Raw genomic sequence first — 22,564 nt, 5'->3', positions numbered from 1 at the left:
ATGTTAATTTTTTTTGTTTTTTTTTTAAGAAATGTGTAAAATATTTATATCAATGGATTCATTACAATGCTCTGAGTAAAATAACATCTCACTTTATATAATTCTAACAAGTATTTGTTAATATAAGAATAAAATCTGTCAGAATAATGATCATTTTTTTCAAAAAGTAACTTTTTCAAAGAAATATGAAAAATAGTTACATTTCCTGATTTAGCACCAGGAGACAAACAAAATGAGACCCCACTTTATATGATTCTTATAATTATTTGTTGTCCATTAACCTGTCTAATTAACAAGATAATTTTGTATATATTAAGGAATGTGGTCAAAGTGAAGCAATAACATACATGTGTGATATTTGTTTTACACCCGCTGTAAAACCTTGGTGTAAAATAAGTTCTTGTAAATATTCAAAGTAAGAACTTTATCAATTATAATTCAAAACAAACAAAAACAATTAATGAGAGAAAAAAAATACTTTAATGTACTTTTTTTCTCTCATTTAAACTGTTAAATAAAAAACAGATTTTGATTTAATATCAAATTCAGTATAATGATATAAATATCAGTTTCCATACAGATATATTATTATATTATGTTCAGAAGTAACTTGTAGTTATGTGTTTTATACTGTTTGTGTATAATCTGTTATGTTCTGAAGTAACATGTTGTTATGTGTTTTATACTGCTAATGTACAATCTGTTATGTTCTGAAGAAACTTGTAGTTATGTGTTTTATACTGTTTGTGTATAATCTGTTATGTTCTGAAGTAATATGTAGTTTTATGTTTTATACTGCTTGTGTACAATGTTATGTTCTGAAGTATCTTGTATATGTATGTTTTATACTGCTTGTGTACAATCTGTTATGTTCTGAAGTAACTTGCAGTTGTGTGTTTTATACTGCTTATATATACAATCTGTTATGTTCTCAAGTAGCTTGTAGCTGTGTGTTTTATACTGCTGATTGTGAACAATCTGTTATGTTCTGATTTTATACTGCTGATGTACAATCTGTTATGTTCTGAAGTAACCTGTGGTTGAGTGTTTTAAACTGCTTATGTACAATCTGTTATGTTCTGAAGTAACTTGTTATGTGTTTTATACCGCTAATGTACAATCTGTTATGTTCTGTAGTAACTCGTAGTTGTGTGTTTTATTATGCTAATGTACAATCTGTTATGTTCTGAAGTAATTTGTAGTTGTGTGTTACATATTTCTTATGTACAATTTGTTCTGTTCTGAAGTAATTTTTAGAACTTTGTTTGTTTTATACTGCTTATGTACAATCTGTTATGTTCTGAAGCAACTTGTTTTTATATTTTTTATACTTTTGTTATTATAGTTCTAAAGTAAATTGTTGTCATGTGTTTATGTACAATATTCAACATTTTGAAGCTACTTATAGTTTTCACTGTTTCACTGTGCTTTAATTTTAAGTAACATGTAGTTTTGTGTCTTTTTTGTACATGTACCATAAAAGGCTGTATCTTCAAATGATTTTTCTATGAATTTTTAAAATAAGGTAGTTTTGAATGTGACTATTTTACTTACATCTCGATAATCAATGTCTGCACCATTCTGTAGGCTTAATTTTAAGGCTTCTATATCTCCCTTCCCAGCAGCTGTAGTAAGTTTCTGTAAGTATAACATAGAAATTACATTTAATCTTGATAATCAATGTCTGCACCATTCTGTAGACATAATTTTAAGGCTTCTGGCATTTTTTGATTAAAGTCAATTTGAATTAAAAAATTTGCACCGCTTCAAACATGAAATAAATTTAACTGCTTATAGACCATTATTATCAATACCATCCTTCCTTTTGTGGTCATAGACCTTGTGTTTAAATTTTATAGATTTCTATTTACTTATACTAAAGTAATGGTGCAAAAACCAAGAAAAATGCTTATTTGGACCCCTTTTTGGCCCCTAATTCCTAAACTGTTGGAACCAAAACTCCCAAAATCAATCCCAACCTTTCTTTTGTGGTCATAAACCTTGTGTCGAAATTTCATAGATTTCTATTTACATTTACTAAAGTTACTGTGCGAAAAACAAGAAAATGCTTATTTGGGCCCTTTTTGGCCCCTAATTCCTAAAATGTTGGGATCAAAACTCCCAAAATCAATCCCAACCTTCCTTTTGTGGTCATAAACCTTGTGTTAAAATTTCATGGAATTCTATTCACTTTTACTTAAGTTAGAGTGCGAAAACTAAAAGTATTCGGACAACGACGACGACGCCAACATGATAGCAATATACGACGAAAATTTTTCAAATTTTGCGGTCGTATAAAAATGTCTTATTTTGAAAAATTTTGTGTAATTTCTTTTATCTTTCTTTAAAAGTAATCAGACAAAGATCATGTTATACCTGTTAGACCCTTTATTTACAATAATTGTGTTTTGTCCAAACTCATTTCCTAGGCCTCAGAACACAATTATTCTTCCCCTTGGCTACAATGCATTTTTTTATTAAAGTCAATTTGAATTAAAAAATTTGCACCGCTTCAAACATGAAATAAATTTAACTGCTTATAGACCATTATTATTCTAATAAAATATGCTTGTCCCAGGACAATCCATCAGTGCTTTTTCTTTTGAGGTCCCTATTGACATGCCAATGGTAGGATTTGAATCTTGAATAAATGACGAAGGCTTATTTCTACCCTACTTTCATTTTGGCCAAATCACTACTTTCACTTTCAATAATATTTTGTTTCCACATGTTTTACTTATTTCAATATATATGCAACTGAAAGGACCACTTAAATAGTAAACATTTCAAAGATAACAGTAGACAGATCACCTAGGAAGAAATACCCCATATAATAATTAGGAACTATATTCCTAGACCACGAACAAAGGGAATAAATTGTGATCTTAGGCCTTCTATATCTCTATTCCCAGCAGCTGTAGTAAGTTTCTGTAAGTAAACCGTAATAAAAATATATTGTAATGAATGTCCTTACTGTTAAATTAGGTTAAATAATTATGTTTTCTTCTGTTTAGCAATGACTACATAAATCAGTAGTATCCTTCCTTCAATTGGAATTTATGCATTTTGTATTTAATATCAAGAAAAACAACGAGAGTGCACACGCTGATATGTCTCGCCTTCTTTACTAATCATTGATATTATGTTGATAGTCCTTAATGAAAAGCTTTATCACAACTGTCACATAAACTTAACATTAACCAAGAAAACTAAACATTGACCAATAAACCATGAAAATGAGGTCAAGGCATGTACAGCTAAAAATTCTTCCAAACACCAGATATAGTTGACCTATTGCTTATAGTTTAAGAAAACCAGACCAAAACACAAAAACTTAACACTGAGCAATGAACCGTGAAAATGAGGTCAAGGTCAAATAAAAAAACCTGAGCAACTGACATATACATCATAAAATATTTCCATACAACAAATATAGTTGACCTATTGCATAAAGTATTAAATATATTAAATAAAAAGACCAAAACTCAAAAACTGAACTTTGACCACTGAACCATGAAAATGACGTCAGGGTCAGATGACACCTGCTAGCTAGACATGTACACCTTACAAGTATTCCATACACCAAATATAGTAGACCTATTGCATACAGTATAGGAAAAACAGACGAAAACACAAAAACCTAACTGTAACCACTGAACCATGAAAATGAGGTTAAGGTCAGATGACACCTGCCAGTTGGACATATACACCTTACAGTCATTCCATACACTGAATATACTAGATCTATTGCTTATAGTATCTGAGATACGGACCTGACCACCAAAACTTAACCTTGTTCACTGATCCATGAAATGAGGTCGAGGTCAAGTGAAAACTGTTTGAAGGGTATGAGGACCTTGCAAGGTACACACATACCAAATATAGTTATCCTATTACCTATAATAAGAGAGAATTTAACATTACAAAAATTATTTTTTTCAAGTAGTCACTGAACCATGGAAATGAGGTCAAGGACATTGGACATGTGACTGACGGAAACTTCATAACATGAGGCATTTTTATACAAAGTATGAAGCATCCAGGTCTTCAACCTTTTAAAATATAAAGCTTTTAAGATGTTAGCCGCCGTTGGATCACTATCCCTATGTCGAGCTTTCTGGGACTTAAGTCGCAGGCTCGACAAAAATTCATTGTTAACCTTCCAAAATTATTTTTTAATAGAATCATGGACTAGACTTAGCATATCCTTGATTTTTCTTTCTTGTAGAGTTTTCTGGACTTTGACCTTTGTCCTTTTAAAGACATGTAATACACTTAGTCCTTTATTTGCCCCTACTTTTGTCCTTTTTAAGACATGTAGTTGTGTTTCATTCACTTAGTCCTTTAATTGCCTTTTGAAGACATGTAGTTGTGTATCATTCACTTAGTCCTTTAATTGCCTTTTGAAGACATGTAGTTGTGTATCATTCACTTAGTCCTTTAATTGCCTTTTGAAGACATGTAGTTGTGTTTCATTCACTTAGTCCTTTAATTGCCCCTAGGTACTTTCTCATCCTTTTTTATATCAGCTAGTAGAAATCTCTCTATTAACTTACTTAAAGAGATACATATATAAATGTATGTAGACTGAATAAATGTAGATGTGGGATATAATAAAGCAATGAGAATGTAACCTAACAAGAAAAAAAGTACAGTGTTCTCCCCAGGCCCTTAAAGGACCACGGGCCCGCGATGTATAATTTTCTACCGCGGTGGTATCGTTCTTGCCGCGATGTATAATTTTTCTCCGTGGTGCTAAAGTTTTCGGTAAAAAAATCGTATTAAAATCGGTAAAGTTTCAGATGACTTCAACTTTCAGTGAGGGTTAAAATTTTACATGAAAATTGACCAGTTCTAACCAGTTTAATCCAGTATTGACAAATCGATTATTTACACCACATGATGGATTTACCTGTTGAGGTTAACTTTGTTGATGATTGGACTTAATCGATGTACATGATTCTCTTGTGTTTTAATTAACTAAGAGATCATAATTTTAATATCAGAATTGTAATAGGGGACAAGCAGACATTTGTAAATAAACTCTATTACGCCAGTCTTTAGTCAAAATAATTTGCCTGTTAGAAATTAATTGTGGAGTTACTTTCCCTGATTTTGCTTATTACAAATAAATGCTCCTCACATATAATTTCTCATTGAAAATTAAAATAAAGTTTAAATTGAATGCAAAATTGTATTAGAATGTTACATTAAGGATAAAAACTTTCTAAGAATATACCAACAAAAATGTTTTGCAAATTATTTTAGAGAATCATACCTTTATTGATACACAGACATTTTATATTGAGATGGTAGATTTTCCATAAATAATTTAGACGAAAAGCTAAATGCCTAAATATAGTAGAAATTGAAGTATTAAAATTACTTTTACATTCGATACAACATATTTGTTAAAACTATAAAAAAAAAAAGTAATTTTTTAGATGCTGTATAAAAGAATGGAAAATAGTTTATAATTTACTGAAGGTTCTGTATCAAAAATTAATCTTGTTCAAAGTTCATTATTATGGTCAAATCTAACATGGGGAATGTGTAGTGTAACAAATTTGTATTGGGACAAAATGGCTTGATCAAAATATAAGAAGTGACTTCTTGTGCTTTCTTTTCTTTTTCAAAGATATTAAACATGTTAAAGTATACAAACTGTTTTATTGATTTACTTTTTCTACCAATAATCATAACTGTTCACAGTTAACAAAACAAAGGGAAACAGGTAATGACAAAAACTAACAAGAAAAAAATAAGCGCTGCGACGCAACGCGACACAAAATACTGTAAAATTCATTTCGCCACGCGTTACCCTGGTGCTATCCAAAAATCCTGGGGAGAACACTGAAGTATGTTGTATCAGTCGGCTCTTTATACCATAAAATAGATTGGTCTTATTCAACTCACACGAACTTAACAATGGCAAGGGGAGATAACTTCTGTATTTTATTTTTATTTAGAAAAATTGTCCCAATATTTTTTTTCAAATAACTCTACAGACCCACTTCGAGTTACAAATAAACAAGGATTCTGAAGGTACTACATAAATAATACACTATCTCCCACCACCTACTTTTAGAATCCTTTTTCACCTTGCACCTTGCTTTGTCCCAGTTTTGTATTTTTTGGTTTTTGGAATTAGTTTGGTAGTTCACTTAGAATTCTACTAGTTTTTATCTCCAAGTTATCACATACTTGTATCTAATTGTACACTAATGGAGAACAAAACTACAAATGACAAGAAGACTATTAAGTAAATCTTACCCTATTCCATCTTCCCATTATAGCCTAAAAATAGAAAAGAAAAGTTATATTTAATATATACTGTTGAGTTTTAATTGAGGTATTTGTGTTATTGCCAATTGAAAAAAAACATGATCACTTTGGGTGGTAAAATACTGACCTAATATTTTCATCTTCTTATTTCATTCAAATAATATATAATAGCATTGAAACAGTAATCTATCTCAACTTTTCTGCACTATTTAAAGTTAATGAACTAAACTCAAAACCTTAAAAATCTAATCACATACCTTTATGAGGTACAAATGTATTCTACAAGCAGGGTGTGACTTTTCCCATCAAACACCAGAACATCTATTGCACTTTCCCAGACCTAAGAATTTCAAAAGTTTTATATACCAGCATTAAGACACACATAAAGAACAATATTAAATATCATATTGCAGCTTCTCGAAACACTGTCTATGATCAACTAGACCAGTCACATTAAATTCAATCATTTTTTTTATTCTGTATGTGCCTGTCGAAAGACCTATAACATAGTGGATATAGTTAGAAGCTGTGTACCATATTTGTTTTTCCTTCATTGTTGCAGTAAGCTGTTGAATTTTTCTTTTGAAATGTTTCACATTTTATCATAACATGTCTTTTAATAGATGATTATATGGTATGGGTTTTGACTTTTGCTCATTGTTGATAGCTATTGGACGACCTGTAATTGTTTATATCTTTGTCCTATTGTCTAGGAATAATTGTATCATTGTTAATCATACCACACCTCCTTAAGGTAACTTCGAACTAGACAAATAGACTTGTGTCGCTGCATGCAAGTGATAGGCCATTTCTGGAATCATGTCTTTCACCGGAAAATATCATCAATTTCGCACCCCTTTGTGACGTCATTTACCAGATAGAAGGCTGGCCTGTATCCCTACTCTATTAAAGTTTCAAGCATTTTCAGAATCGTCTTAATAAAAAGGTGGACAAGCAAGACAAAAAGAGTCATGAGTCGAGTAGAAAACCTTAAATGCAAATGGAGGACACAGAGTATTTTAAAAAAAAAATGGAAGCGAGAATTTCAGACATCGTGGGTATCAGATTGCCCCTGGCTATCTATGGAAATTCGGAAAATAAATTAAGTTTTTGTCTTATTTATAGATGAAGTCTTATTTATAGATTAAAGGTCATTGACAACATTATAAAAGGGATGCATTAATTGCCCATCAAGACAATAATAAATAATCAAGAAAAAAACCAAGTGTGTCAGTTCAGAGAAACACCATAAAATCAATAGTTTATCTATTATTTAGTTTACATTTCTTCAATCACTGTCATCAAATTCAGTATATGTACCTACTGGCTACAATTTTTATTCAAAACTGCTGCAAAATTGTCCTTTACATTTCATTTCATTGGTTGGTTTGCTGTTAGGTTTCTGTCCCCGGGCCATTGATGTCAACCCATTTCCTACTTTTCTATTTTTTTAACACATATAAACAAATATATGTCATTTGTTTGTGATGCACAACAGTGCTAAGTAAGAATCATATATTAGCTAACAAGAAATACTTCTTTATTTATTGGGATCATCAGGGCAAATAAAAAAATTTCCGGACAAGTAAAATTTTAGGTTTCACTTGCCCGGGGACAATTGCTCACAACAAATATTTCCACACCCCTGAGCATATCAAAGAACCACAATGATTAAATTTTTGTTGAAATCAAACTAAGTTTAATTTTAGACCCTTTGGACCATAATGTAGACCAATTTGAAAACGGGACCAAAAATTAAGAATCTTCATACACAGTTAGATTCGGCATAACAAAGAACCCATATTATTCAATTTTTGATGAAATCAAACAAAGTTCAATTTTGGACCATTTGCGCCCCTTTTTTCTAAACTGTTGGGACCAAAACTCCCCAAATCAAACCCAACCTTCCTTTTAATGATCATAAATCTTGTGTTTAAATTTCATAGATTTCTATTGACTTAAACTAAAGTTATGGTGCGAAAACCAAGAATAATGCTTATTTGGGCCCCTTTTTGGCCCCTAATTCCTAAATTGTTGGGACCTCAACTCCCAAAATAAATCCCAACCTTCCTTTTGTGGTCATAAACATTGTGTTTAAATTTAATAGATTTCTATTTACTTATACTAAAGTTATTGTGCAAAAACCAAGAATAATGCTTATTTGAGCCCTTTTTTGGCCCCTAGTTCCTAAACTGTTGGAACCAAAACTCCCAACATTTATACCAACCTTCCTTTTGTGGTCATAAACCTTGTGTCAAAATTTCATAGATTTCTATATACTTAAAGAAAATGCTTATTTGGGCCCTTTTTGGCCCCTAATTCCTAAAATGTTGGGACCTCAACTCCCAAAATCATTCCCAAACTTCCTTTTGTGGTCATAAACCTTGTGTTAAAATTTCATAGATTTCTATTGATTTTTACTAAAGTTAGAGTGCGAAAACATAAAGTATTCGGACGACGACGACGACGCCAACGTGATACCAATATACGACCAAAAAATTTTCAATTTTTGCGGTCGTATATCAATTCAAACAAGAAAACTAATGGCCTTATTCATGTAAAAAAATGAACGAAAAACAAATATTTAACACATAAACAAACGACAACCACTGAATTACAGGCTCCTGACTTGGGACAGGCACATACATAAATAATGTGGTGGGGTTAAATGTATATTCTGTATATAAAGTTGCACATTGACTGTTTTTAAAAGAATGGTGTTTAATTAATTTTTTTACATAAATAAGGCCGTTAGTTTTCTCGTTTGAATTGTTTTACATTTTGTCTTATCAGGGCCTTTTATAGCTCACTATGCAGTATGGGCTTTGCTCATTGTTGAAGGTCGTACGGTGACCTATAGTTGTTAATGTCTGTGTCATTTGGTCTTTTGTGGATAGTTGTCTTATTGGCAATCATACCACATCTTCTTTTTTATATTAAATACTATGTTTAATAAATATGAATTGTTTTCTGTGTTTACTTTGACCAGTATTGCAAGTACACCTAGAAACTAAAGACTTGGTGTACTCTTTAGTTAATTTTTTCCTTATATGGAAGTTTTTGATTAAATACCCTGAAAAGACCACAAAAAACTTTTTAAAGGCTTTTTTAAGCAGTTTGATACCAACTAAAACAACAATTATGTTTCATAATACTAAATTTGTGTTTTTAATTACTTGTAAAGTTCACAAAATGTCATTGACAATCACTCTGCAGAAATTCCTGTTACCAACATCAGGATGGATTCTTCGCTAAAACTAGACAGCCAGAACTGAAGTAGAAAAAAGTGCCAAATATGAATAAATAAGACTAAGTATAACCAAACTTTGCATATATATATGGAAGATTAAAGTAACAATTTGGAATATTTAAAAGCAATTATTTAACATAAAATTTAATTACAAACATTTCAACACCAGTTTCCTAGATGAAGGACATGTAATCATGAAAAGTTGTCTAGTATAGTTTTTAAATAAAGAAATGCAATGCGTTATGTAAAATAAATGAATACCTTCATGTGGTCAGATTATTCGAGTATTAAAATACTAGAAAAGTGCTTATTTACCACTTGTTCTACAACTTAACATGGGAAACACAGCTAAAAAAATTCGCTATGTCAAAGGGAGGTAATCCATTTTTTTCATATGATTTTATATACATTATGAGGAGAAATATGTGCAAAATGTGATGTAAATGGGGAGAATATTTATGCCTTACATTGATATCATAACTCTAAAGTGTAATTTCTATTGTTTATTTCAATCTGAACACAAAAACTGATTTTTACCATATACCCCATGCTTCCTCTCACAGTACACTCAGTGCATTCTGGATAGCCGCAGCTTAGATAGAAATTTGTGTAAAAAACAACTTCAAATGGTTCCAAAATCCTTCCATTACATTAAAATTTACAGGAAATGAGTTTGTTGATTATTGTGTGGCCTTGGACTTGTACAGTGAAAGAGTGCATATTTTCCTATAGGGGTAAATTCAGTAAAAAATCTCCCATTGACTTTAATGCTAATCTATGTATGGAATTAAATTCATACCTGATTTACCTTTAGAAATTGGAAACTTTCATATAACATTCATGAAAGTACAAATGTAGCCCTATCTTTTGCATTAATAAAAACATAGGGTCATGCGGCATTTTTGGGCATTCACATGGCCTTGTTTACAAACAATGTAGATTCGCACTGAATTCCTATACTGACCCCCATTACTTTTCAACCCTGTAGTAAAAACATTTAGTTCATTCAGCATTTATTTGATTTTTTATCAACTCTAGTTTTGATCCATCTGCCAAAAAATATTTATTACAAACATTATTTACCAATCAGAAGAGCATATGACTTCAGTGTTATACAGAAAGCTCTTCCATTTTCTGATGACGTATATTTATTTACTGAATTTACCCCTACAATAAAGGTACAGATAGTGGACAAAAATGAGTTCCCAATAAAAACATGTCCTATCATTTCAACTAAAATTAATATTTTTCAAAAAAAAATATTACTTTATGAGTGATTTTTATAAAATAAACACCATAAGATGTAGTAATAGTTTTTTTGTTTATCTGGCCATGATTTTGTGAGGGTCGTTCTCATTTTCTGATAGGTGAAACACAAATGCAAATTTTAATGATTTTAATTTGGTTAGAATACATAGCAAAGTTTTCCACAAATAATTTCTTTGTGTTCACCTCATCAGAAAATGAAAATGAGCCTGAATAATATCATTGCCATAAATATAATTCCTAAATTTTATGGCCCGCTTCATTAAAATGTTGACCTTGTCATATGAGGTTATTTTTGATTTGTTGACTATATATTGACCTGTATACATCACCATACTTGCTTTGTTGGATTGCTGTCTCATTGACATATATCTCGCTTAGTAATATGATCCTATATAGTTCACATATAATGTACACTTACCTATAATAACTTGACTGGACAAGGATCACATTGACTGCATGGACAAGGATCACATTGACTGCTTGGACAAGGATCACATTGACTGGACAAGGATCACATTGACTGGACAAGGATCTACAAAATACAAATAATAGATGTTCAAACTAAAGACAAGGCTTAAAAAGAAACACTAACAAACAACAGTACACAAAACACAAAATAAAATAAATAACTTAACGATTCAATACAATTTGACTGTAATATTTACTTACCTTTACTAAGTATTAAATCCACTGTACTTGAATCAAATAAAAACGAACAGTAGATCTTTAAACTGAAAATACAAAATAGCTCAATTACAGTTTCAGATGAATATCGGTTAAACCATTTCTGAATATATTATGTATATACTTTTTTAGCTTGTAACAAGTATCTTGTCATGAATGAAACATGTGAAAGAGATATAACCTTCCATATATACATAGTACCATACAGAGCTCGGTGTAGGAGTTTTTTAGCATTGCAGGCTGTCTAATGCCAATAATGAAATATTTTTATTATTATTATTTAAGATTACTGTTTTAAATTGATTTATTTGTGTTTGGTGTAAAGTAAAATACAAGTAGTTAGCTATATATACAAATGTAGCTTGGTATAAGTAAAACAATGAAGACTTTTAATGAATTAAATGAAAGATAACTATCTTTAACAGTTTGTGATGAGTTTGATAGCCATTTGGATTCGTCTGCCCTACTTTAGCAAGTCTAATAGACAGATGACTTAGTTTTTGACAGAGGCTGATTTAGAGGGTTTTCCAGGGCTTTTTGTTGGGAAAATTTGGTTGAATATTTAGAGAATCACTGAAGCATGACTGGAGCGGGCCCCATCTTAGTCAGTCAGTACCCCCCCCCCCCCTACATATATGAAAATTTCTGGATCCACCACTTTTTGATCATGACAATATTTATTATCAATTCTGTCCAAATAATTCACAAAAGAAAATCTGTTTACGTTTTTAGAATGTCACTATTTTATTTTAAACAATAAAAAAACAAATTGTCTTTATTTAATAAAAATACACTATCAAAAGGACGATTACAATAAAGCACAAAACCTTTGATGCCTACGTAGAGAACAAGAAGAAGAACGAGAATGGGAGCGAACGTGAATTTGGGCGAACGGACCCAGATTGGAACCAAGACAACATGGAGGCTTGTATACGGGATACAGGATATTTGCCATTTTAATTTTAGGAATACAGGATATTTGTCTTAAAAGTAAATGGGATATGGGATATTGATGCATTTATAAGGATATTGAATTTTTAACATGAAAAAAGTTAAGTACAGAAATATTTACATCTCACTTGATAAAACTGCCCCAAAAAGTTTAATATTAAAGGTCATTTTAGTGCTTTGATGATTTTAATTGAGTTAATGGTCGTTTTATTTAAAAGTCATCCAAACCCAAGCGAAAAGTATTGATCTATTTTCGATATTTATATGTTCATGTGTACTGATAATTTTAAAAGTATTTGTTTTGCTTTCCATACTTCGTTCCTTATTGTTAATTTTCCTTTTTTGGATGGTGATGTTCCTTTGGCACTATCTTAGTGTTTGTATATATATCATAACACCTCCGCTATGCCCGTGTCTGTTGTAATGTTTTGGATTTTAATGAACGAAATCTATGTATTACTGGTAAATAATATTAAATCAGGGATTTAGTTACCACAAATCACTTAAAATCTTTACTAAATTCTAGATTTGGTTTTGAAGTTTGGTTCTACCTGTAAAACCAGGTGCTCCGCAGGGCACAGCTTTATACGAACGCAGAGGTCGATCCCTGAACAGTTGGGGCAGGTATGGACAAAACATTTACGCGTGATTCAGCTCTGAATTTAGATTGTGATCAAATTTTTGACATTATATGGGTTTTTTACACAAAACAAATGTCAAGATTTTACAAATCAATTAAAGATTTCTTCTTCAAACTTATTTAAATCTAAAATTAAATAGTTGACACAGCATAGGTTTCTGACACAGAATGAATGTGGTCTAATGAACTTTAATTTTTTTTTGCCTTTGAGCAATTCACTATGCTGTTGAATATTAATCCTGTCAAAAAAATATTTGAAGAAATTTTCTTTTTATTTATGAAATCTGAAATGAGAACAAGTATGGACACAACTTTTAAGTTTGATACAGCTATAAATGTGGATTGTGATTAAATAGTTGACACAACATAGGTTTATGTCACATTATGAATTTGGTTTAAGAAATGAAAATTAGAATTTAAAGTTTTAAAATTTAATATTAAACTATTATGGTTCAATATCCAAAATGTAAATAGTCATGTCTGGCAAATGTCCAACATACATTATCTAAAAACATTTTAGATAAGATAAGGAAAAAAAGCTTCATCAGCAACATTTTATATTAGCAAATTTCCAATGAAGTTATTTACATAAAGTTATTGGCAAATAAAAATAGAAAATGACATCATAGTCATGTCTGGCAAATTTCCAACATATATTATCAACTACTATTCTATACAAAGAAAGATAACTCCAATTGAAAATTAATTGCTATGTGCAATTAGATATTTCTTGCTATTGTGCAATACTGTGCAATTGAAAATTTCTTGCTATTGCACAATACTTGATATGGAATCCTGATTTGGACCAACTTGAAAACTGGGCCCATAATCAAAAATCAAAGTACATGTTAAGATAAAGCATATCAAATAAGCCCAAGAATTTAATTTTTGTTAAAATCAAACTTAGTTTAATTTTGGACCCTTTGGACCTTAATGTAGACCAATTTGAAAACTGGACCAAAAATTAAGAATCTACATACACAGTTAGATTTGGCATATCAAAGAACCCATTTATTCAATTTTCGATGAAATCAAACAAAGTTTAATTTTGGACCCCCATTTGGACCAACTTGAAAACTAGGCCAATAATTAAAAATCTAAGTACATTTTTAAATTCAGCATATCAAAGAACCCCAAGGATTCAATTTTTGTTAAAATCAAACTAAGTTTAATTTTGGACCCTTTGGACCTTAATGTAGACCAATTTGAAAACGGGACCAAAAACTAAGAATCTACATACATAGTTAGATTCGGCATATCAAATTAAAGAACCCCAATTATTCAATTTTTTATGAAATCACACAAAGTTCAATTTTGGACCCTTTGGGCCCCTTATTCCTAAACTGTTGGGACCGAAACTCCCAAAATCAAACCCAACCTTCCTTTTATGGTCATAAACCTTGTGTTTAAATTTCATAGATTTCTATTAACTTATACTAAAGTTATGGTGCAAAAAACAAAAATAATGCTTATTTGGGCCCTTTTTTGGCCCCTAATTCATAAACTGTTGTGACCTCAACTCCAAAAATCAATCCCAACCTTCCTTTTGTGGTCATAAACCTTGTGTATAAATTTCATTGATTTCTATTTACTTATACTAAAGTTATTTTGCGAAAACCAAGAATAATGCTTATTTGGGCCCTTTTTTGGCCCTTTATTCCTAAACTGTTAGAACCAAAACTCCCAAAATCAATCCCAACCATCCTTTTGTGGTCATAAACCTTGTGTCAAAATTTCATAGATTTCTATTCATTTAAACTAAAGTTATAGTGCGAAAACCAAGAAAATGCTTATTTTGGGTCCTGTTTGGCCCCTAATTCCTAAAAAGTTGGGACCAAAACTCCCAAATTCAATCTCAACCTATATTTTGTGGTCATAAACCTTGTGTTAAAATTTCATTGATTTCTATTCACTTTTACTTAAGTTAGAGTGCGAAAACTTAAAGTATTCGGACGACGACACAAGACGACGACGCCAACGTGATAGCAATATACGACAAAAAACTTAAAATTTTTGCGGTCGTAAAAAATTTATTTCAAACGGGATAGCACATCCTCATTTTTACGGATATGTTGTTTACCGTGCCATTGGATGTTGGATGTGTAATGATTGATAATTTAGTCTCAGATGCATTACTTTTTATTAGTTGTAATTGGCTTTGAACTAGCTGTCAGTAACTGCAAGTTCTCTCAGATCTGTACTTAGTGTCTTTTTGTTGATGGGATGTACAAGTTCTCGGTCACGTCCACTCTCTGTTTTTAATAGATGTATTTCTATTTGTATTCATCTGATGAGTTAAGCCTTTTTCAACTGATTTGTATAGTTTGTTCTTATGTTGCACCACTGTCCCAGGTTAAGGGGAGGTTTGGGATCCCGCTAACATGTTTAACCTCGCCACATTCTGTATGTATGTGCCTGTCCAAAGTCAGGAGTCTTTAATTCAGTGGTTGTCGTTTGTTGCTGTGTTACATATTTGTTTTTGTTCATTTTTTCTATACATAAATTAGGCCGTTAGTTTTCTCGTTTGAATTGTTCTACATTTGTCATTTCAGATCTTTTTATAGCTAACTATGAGGTATGGGCTTTGCTCATTGATGAAGGTCGTACGGTGACCTATAGTTGTTAATTTTAATCTGTGTCGCGTGGTCTCTTGTGACGAGTTGTCTCATTGGCAATCATACCACATCTTTTTTTATATTATTTGCTCATATGCATTGATAATTTTCTTGAAATAATCAGAGATTTTTGTTAGATGTATCCATCTGATGAGTAAAGCCTTATTGTTGTCAATGTTTTCATTTGTCTTGATGCTTTATATGATTACAGGATATTTTATAGTGTTTTACCTCTTATTTTTTACGTGGCGTGGCGAGGATCTTCAGAGATCTCCATTTTTTACAGATTGTTCTGATGTGCAACGGCTGTTTTGCCAGACAAGCAGGGCCGAGGGACATCAGAGCACGTTTCATATCAAAAAGTAGATATTTCGCTGTATAAACTATGTTAATAACGAATAATTACTAAATAATCAATGTAAATTAATATATTTTCTTCCTATTACTGGTGTTGTGAGGAAGGAAATTAAAAAAAAGTAACAAAAATATTGGGATCTATGTAATTCATAAAGTTCAAGATCACAGAGTCAAATGTTGTGTTATTTCTTTGCAAAACAAGGGCTGTGCAAATTTTGCCTGCTGTAATAATATTGCAACAGTTAAGTGTAATGTAGGTACATTAGCAGAAAGCTTTCTTGTGTTAAATTTTGAGTTTATATTGAACTTGCATGCTAAATATCCACTTTTTGATATGGAAGTGCTCTGACATCCCACAGTCTCAGCTTGTCTGGCAAAACAGCTGTTGGATGTCAGAGCAATCTTGGACAAGAGACAGGGTTGCGTCCTTCTGTTCTTTCCAACATAGGTTAACGTGTAGGATGAAGTTTCTTATCAATGAAAGAAGAATGCTATCAAAATTATATTTTACAGTCATATGCATCACGGTTTTAAAAAAAAGTCTGAAATTAGACCCCTGACACTAAATTTATCTTTAACAGGTTGGGCCGTTGGGGACAACCCGCCAAATGGGGAGCTATTCCCCAAATGAGTAACAATCCCTCATTTGAGTAATCATTTCATAGTGTTAAAAACAATATTTTCTAAAAATGGGTCTTTTTAGTTAAAATGGCACACATTAATAGAAAATGGAAGAACTTCTTCAAAAGAATTATATTTTTATTATGGATTTTAAAAAAGTTAGAAACCTTGAGAATAGTTACATTTTCTAAGTTTTTATAGGCTTGTATCTTCTCAGTAAATCAAGATAGGGATAATCATCTTTTGGAAAATTGGCGGCATTTTTCATGAATATGTGCCATTTTAAGAAAAAAGACTCAATTGAGAAAATTTAGATTTTTAGCACTACCAAATGATTACTCAAATGAGGGATTGTTACTCATTTGGGGAACAGTTCCCCATTTGGTGGGTTGTGCCCAACCTGTTTAACATCACATAAAAGAGATTGTTATACAAGGCTCTAAGATGGAACACTTCTTCTTTTGGACACATACATTGTATATTCATATTTAACACTAGAAGTATGCACTAAATTTCCTTTAACACAAATTGTTTTCCCATAGTCAAAATTGTTGACTTTGTGATGAGGAAAAAAATGGGCTTGGGAATGAATTTATAATGATTTTTTTGGATATTTCAAAATAGTTTTAGGGATATGGGATATTTGTAAAAAATAATTATCGGGATAATAGGGGTAAACATTATAGAGATACGGGATATTGAGATAAAAACTTAATGGGATATGGGATATTGATACCCCCCCTTCCCCCCCTCAACATGGGATCAACTTTATCAAAATGAACGTCCGTCTTATATCTTAATTGAATCTCTGTGTTCTCACAATACCTTGGTATATCTTTGAGTAGGTTTTACCAAAATCGTATGTTTTACCCTTTCTTTAGGAAACATATTTTTGTCAGGGGCGCGAAACGGGTGCGTATAATATACAACTCGTTTCAGGAGTTGTTTCTCCGGAAAATCTTAAGTCAGATGAGGTTTTTTTTCGCGGAACCAATTAAATTCAGTTTTGAATCCGGTTCCTTACCTGGAAGAAGAAAAGGTTGCAGTCAGGGCCGTAACTACATTGAGGCAAATGAGGCAAATGCCTCATGTAAGAAATTAAAAAAAAAAAAAATGAAACAAAAGATTGTCTTAATATCAAATTGTTCTCACGGAAAGTGTCTAGCAAGAAGCAAGTTCTCTTCACTCTCTGGTGTCGCCCCTGCATGTTTTTCGTGATCCATGTTTCTATTTTACTTTTAGTTTTCAAAGTTGATTGTCTATTGTTTGTACTTTTGTGTCCCGGGTTTGTCTTTTGTTCATTTAAGGTCCTACTTTATAACTGTAGTCTGAGTGTTGATTTTCATTTGTAAACGTGTGGTTTTGCAATGTTACATGCCCACCGATGTCCAGAGAGTGGAGAGAGGATATTTTAAGGAATAGACGATGCTACAAGACACAGAAACAATGGTCGTTTCTGAATGGAGAATTGAACTTGATATCAAAGAATACAAAACTGGCTTTTCAGTTGTAGATAAAACTAGATAGCTGACAAGGTTTAAATTAAAGTAAGGTCACCAATTTCCCGATATCAAATAATTTGAAGACAAAAAACAGTAATGTATTGCAATATGAAGGGTTAAACTTGCATTAAGTCATGTCCAGACCCTTTAACAGAAAATAAAGGAATATGGAGTAAATGTGCACGAAACCTAATCACACACAAAGTCAATGCATAGAAAAAATACTAAAGTTGCTGGAGCGTTCTTAAACAATAAAAGAATCATTAATACCGAGTTGGTCCCTAGTGTAGACTTAAGCAGTACTAGTACTTAAAGTATAATACTGCACTGTCACTAAATTTAAATCTAGTCATAAAAAAAACAAAGTCTAAGCACAATACAAGATGATAACAGACAGACAGATCCGGTATTAATGATTATGAGAATTAAGATTTTTGCTTTATCCTTCATATCGGTCTTTTAATGTTGTCCATAAAACGTAAAAGTCTAAAATTGTAATGAATCTATGTTTTTGCTTTGAGACCAGAATTTTGCGGAGAAAAAATAGCTAAAAATTAATTACGTTTCAATGTCAGAAAGAGTCCGGGAAACGCTCAGAATGCACAATTTTGCGTTATTTTCCTTAGAGCTTCTGGGGGGCCTTGAGCGGCCCCCAGACCCCTCGCCAAAATTTTTTCGACTCGCTTCGCTCGGCGAATATATATATATTGCCTCACTATTAGAAGAGGCTAGTCAGGCCCTTGCAGTGGCATGGTGGCGGACCCAGGCCCGAGGAGAGGTCTAGAGCGTACAATCTCTCTCCTTTTGATCGAAAAAAAAAAATATCATGCTACTCACGATTTATATGATGTTTAGGGTTACCATGGTTACATGCAAAGGAAATAAATCAATAATCTGTGTCTAGTTCACCTGACTGGATCAGTTTTAAATGTTATAGTCAATGATACCTGTGCGTGTACAACCAATAAGGACGTTATGCTTACTTCTTTGTTAGATGGACCTTTAAATAGCTTTATCTTTGTTAGCTTCCTATGAAAGAATACTTATAGCTATTACAATTTAAATCATTTTACGGGACGGTAACCAAAGACGATTGAAAAACCTGTTAGACTAGTTTATAAATAACTTTCTTTAAACGAATAAATATGTCACGGCAATTTACACCAAAAGATTGTATTAAGATAAGTCCATCTTTTCTATTTGGTTTACTATTGATTGAGTTAAATAACTTTAGTCTTTGCAATAGTCTTTGATACTATTACATATTTATTTTTGCATACCAAGGAAACAGATATGGGGCCAGTACAAGGAAGTATTACCTTACGACCAGATTTAAACAGGGTCGGACCAGTCATTTTAAAAAAGGGGGGTCCCAACCCAGGACAAAGGGGGGACAAAAAAAAAACAGGGGACCCGACAGTTAAAAGCCTGAGAAATGCACATAAAATCCAATGTTCGGCCATAAGGTGCCTCCTTGGTACGCCCCATTTTTATTAATCAGTACAATCAGAGCCTATGATATTTTCTAAAAAAAAAATATTAAATCGTGTAACACACAAATATAGATTATAAGATACTTAAATTATTATCAGAAATAACTTAAATTACCTTTAAAAAACAATTGTCCACTTGGTTAAAATGAATTTCCACTTTCGTTTCATATGTAAACACACATACATAACGACTGTCGCAAAGACATTTTTACATACGGGTATCTAGAATGTAATACAATACCATTCAATACAATACAATATACAAATATTTATTTGAACCAATTAAAAATGCCGTTAAGTGATTATAATTGAACATGCACCAGATAATATTTAATATTACAATATTTCATTCATAAAAGAAAGGGAGATTGTATATTTTAGCAGAGACATATTTCATTATCACTGAACTAGTATATATATATATTTGTTTAGGGGCCAGCTGAAGGACGCCTCCGGGTGCGGGAATTTCTCGCTGCCTTGAAGACCTGTTGGTGACCTTCTGCTGTCGTCTGTTCTATGGTCGGGTTGTTGTCTCTTTGACAAATATCCCATTTCCATTCTCAATTTTAATTTTACATGCATGTGTATATGATCTGTCTCTGATTTTAGTAAGTCCAAGGCTATTAATTTCAAAAAGGGGGGTCTGCGGTAACCGATGAAAAAACATGCATTTTGACAATTTATTGCACATGATGCTGAGTCATAACTACAAACATCTCAAGGGTTGACAATGTTGACTGGGGCATGGAAATATGGTCATCTGGACTCCTCCCGTTCCGGCAGAAACTTTAACCCTTGATGAAGGAATGCGTCCGTTTGACAGGGCGGGGATGTATACATACCCTGCCACATCCGGTCAAAATCGATGCTTCGTGTAGAGAAAGTAGGTTGGCCCTCTGCACTTGAAATAACACTTGAAACAAATTCGTAAAGGGTTCAAGTTTCCCGTCCTTCATTCCGACCGGCCAACCTATTTGGGACTGATGGTTTCTCGTTCTGAATATGTATTAAATATTTGCCACTGGACGTTTTAAGCAACAACTAATTGATAAATCATAACTAAAAATTATTAACATATTTCCAAAAATATATTTTACCGTTTTGCTCTTAAACTTGTTTGTAAGATGCACATATTTATTCGTTTAAAACTTAGTCTTATAGGGATTTCAGTCGTCTTTGGTTCACGTGCAAAAAAATGGTGACTGTGGAATAATTTCAGTAAAAAAGGGGTGGGGGTGGGGGGGAAGGGGACCGAATAGAGCGAAAAATAAAAAGACAGGACAGAGATTACACTTTAAAAAAATGCAGGACAAAATTTTACATCTTAGCCTTCCTCTCATCCCCCTTAGAAATAAAATGGTAGCTCCCTTACAACAATTATTACAGAACGTATCTTCAATGCCAAACATACCGTAGGTCATAAATGACGTCACAACCGTATATATATATATATATATATATAGTTTGAACAACACACATTGTAAAAGATAATATGTCGTCAAACTTTTCTTTGCTTCTATTCTATGGAAAGGGAATGATCGCATATTTGGTCTGCAGCTTGATAAAGTTGAGTTGAAGTGTGGAGGCAATTTTTACATACAGCCACTTTTTCGACGACAAGGCCATACTATATAATCTTCGCGTTCAAGATAGATACGAGCTAAAGTTCGAGTTTATTAATAAGTTCAAGTTTCGTTTTTTACACTTCGATTTAAGCTCCGAGTTAGAGTCGCATTTCAAGTTGAAAGTTAAACTTCGAGTTATGATTTGAGTTATTTAATTTGAGTTCGTCCTTCAACATGTTCAATAAATTTTAAATGCGCGTCCAGATCTTTAAAAAAACCCTGTAATACTGCTTCCATTTTTAAAACAGCAATGTCCAATGAATTTCAGTAAGAAGTCGAGTTAGTTTTCTTGTTAAATACTTTTTTGTGGCACACAATTTTTTATTGAAACAGTATTAAAATGAATATTAAAATATCCAAGACTCAATACTCAAAACGGGAAAAGATGGCAAAAAATAATGATTCCAGTAGAAATGGTTCATAATCTCTCTTCGTCCCTCTTTACCTTTTAGAACTAGTTAAGCCGCATGTATCTCAATCAAAGTATCCAATAGAGGAGCCTCTCTTCGTCCCTCTTTACCTCTTAGAACCAGTTAAGCCGCATGTATCTCAATCAAAGTATCCAATAGAGGAGCCTCTCTTCGTCCCTTTTTTTTACCTTTAAGAACTAGTTAAGCCGCACGTATCTCAATCAAAGTACCCGTCAGAGTAGCCTCTCTTCGTCCCTTTTTTACCTTTAAGAACTAGTTAAGCCGCACGTATCTCAATCAAAGTACCCGTCAGAGTAGCCTCTCTTCGTTCCTTTTTTACCTTTAAGAACTAGTTAAGCCGCATGTATTTCAATCAAAGTACCCCGTCGGAGTAGCCTCTCCTCGTCCCTTTTTTTACCTTTAAGAACTAGCTAAGCCGCACGTATCTCAATCATAGTACCCCGTCAAAGAATCCTCTCTTCGTCCCTCTTTACCTTTAAGAACTAGTTATGCCGCATGTATCTCAATAAAAATACCTCGTCAAAGTAGCCTCTCTTCGTCCTTCTTTACCTTTAAGAACTAGTTATGTCGCATGTATCTCAATAAAAATACCTCGTCAAGGTAGCCTCTCTTCGTCAATTTTTTACCTTTAAGAACTTGTTAAGCCGCATGTATCTCAATCAAAGTACCTCGTCAAATTAGCCACTCTTTGTCCGTTTTTTAACCTTTGAGAACTAGTTAAGCCGCATGTATCTCAATCAAAGTACCCCGTCAAAGTAGTCTCTCTTCGTCCCTTTTTTACGTTTTAGAACTAGATAAGCCGCACGTATCTCAATCAAAGTACCTCGTCAAAGTAGTCTCT

General features: G+C 32.4%; 1 protein-coding gene and 1 long non-coding RNA gene across 2 annotated transcripts in view; both read right to left on the bottom strand.

Annotated features, from left to right (window-relative positions):
- The window catches only part of LOC134702070 (uncharacterized), a 252,744-nt gene that overhangs the window by 57,617 nt on the left and 172,563 nt on the right, over positions 1 to 22,564 (bottom strand). The gene's annotated exons all lie outside the window — the stretch shown is intronic.
- LOC134702071 (uncharacterized) lies at positions 1,550 to 19,901 on the bottom strand. The gene is made up of 7 exons (XR_010104309.1): positions 19,783 to 19,901; positions 11,474 to 11,535; positions 11,223 to 11,336; positions 9,462 to 9,556; positions 6,543 to 6,625; positions 6,274 to 6,297; positions 1,550 to 1,638 (listed from the first exon to the last, which is right to left on the bottom strand). It is a non-coding gene; the product is annotated as an uncharacterized LOC134702071 (long non-coding RNA).

The sequence above is a fragment of the Mytilus trossulus genome, unplaced genomic scaffold (assembly GCF_036588685.1).
Source record: "Mytilus trossulus isolate FHL-02 unplaced genomic scaffold, PNRI_Mtr1.1.1.hap1 h1tg000396l__unscaffolded, whole genome shotgun sequence".
NCBI lineage: Eukaryota > Metazoa > Mollusca > Bivalvia > Mytilida > Mytilidae > Mytilus > Mytilus trossulus.
Note: the sequence above shows the minus strand (reverse complement) of the source record. Positions and strands in the feature narration are given on the sequence as shown.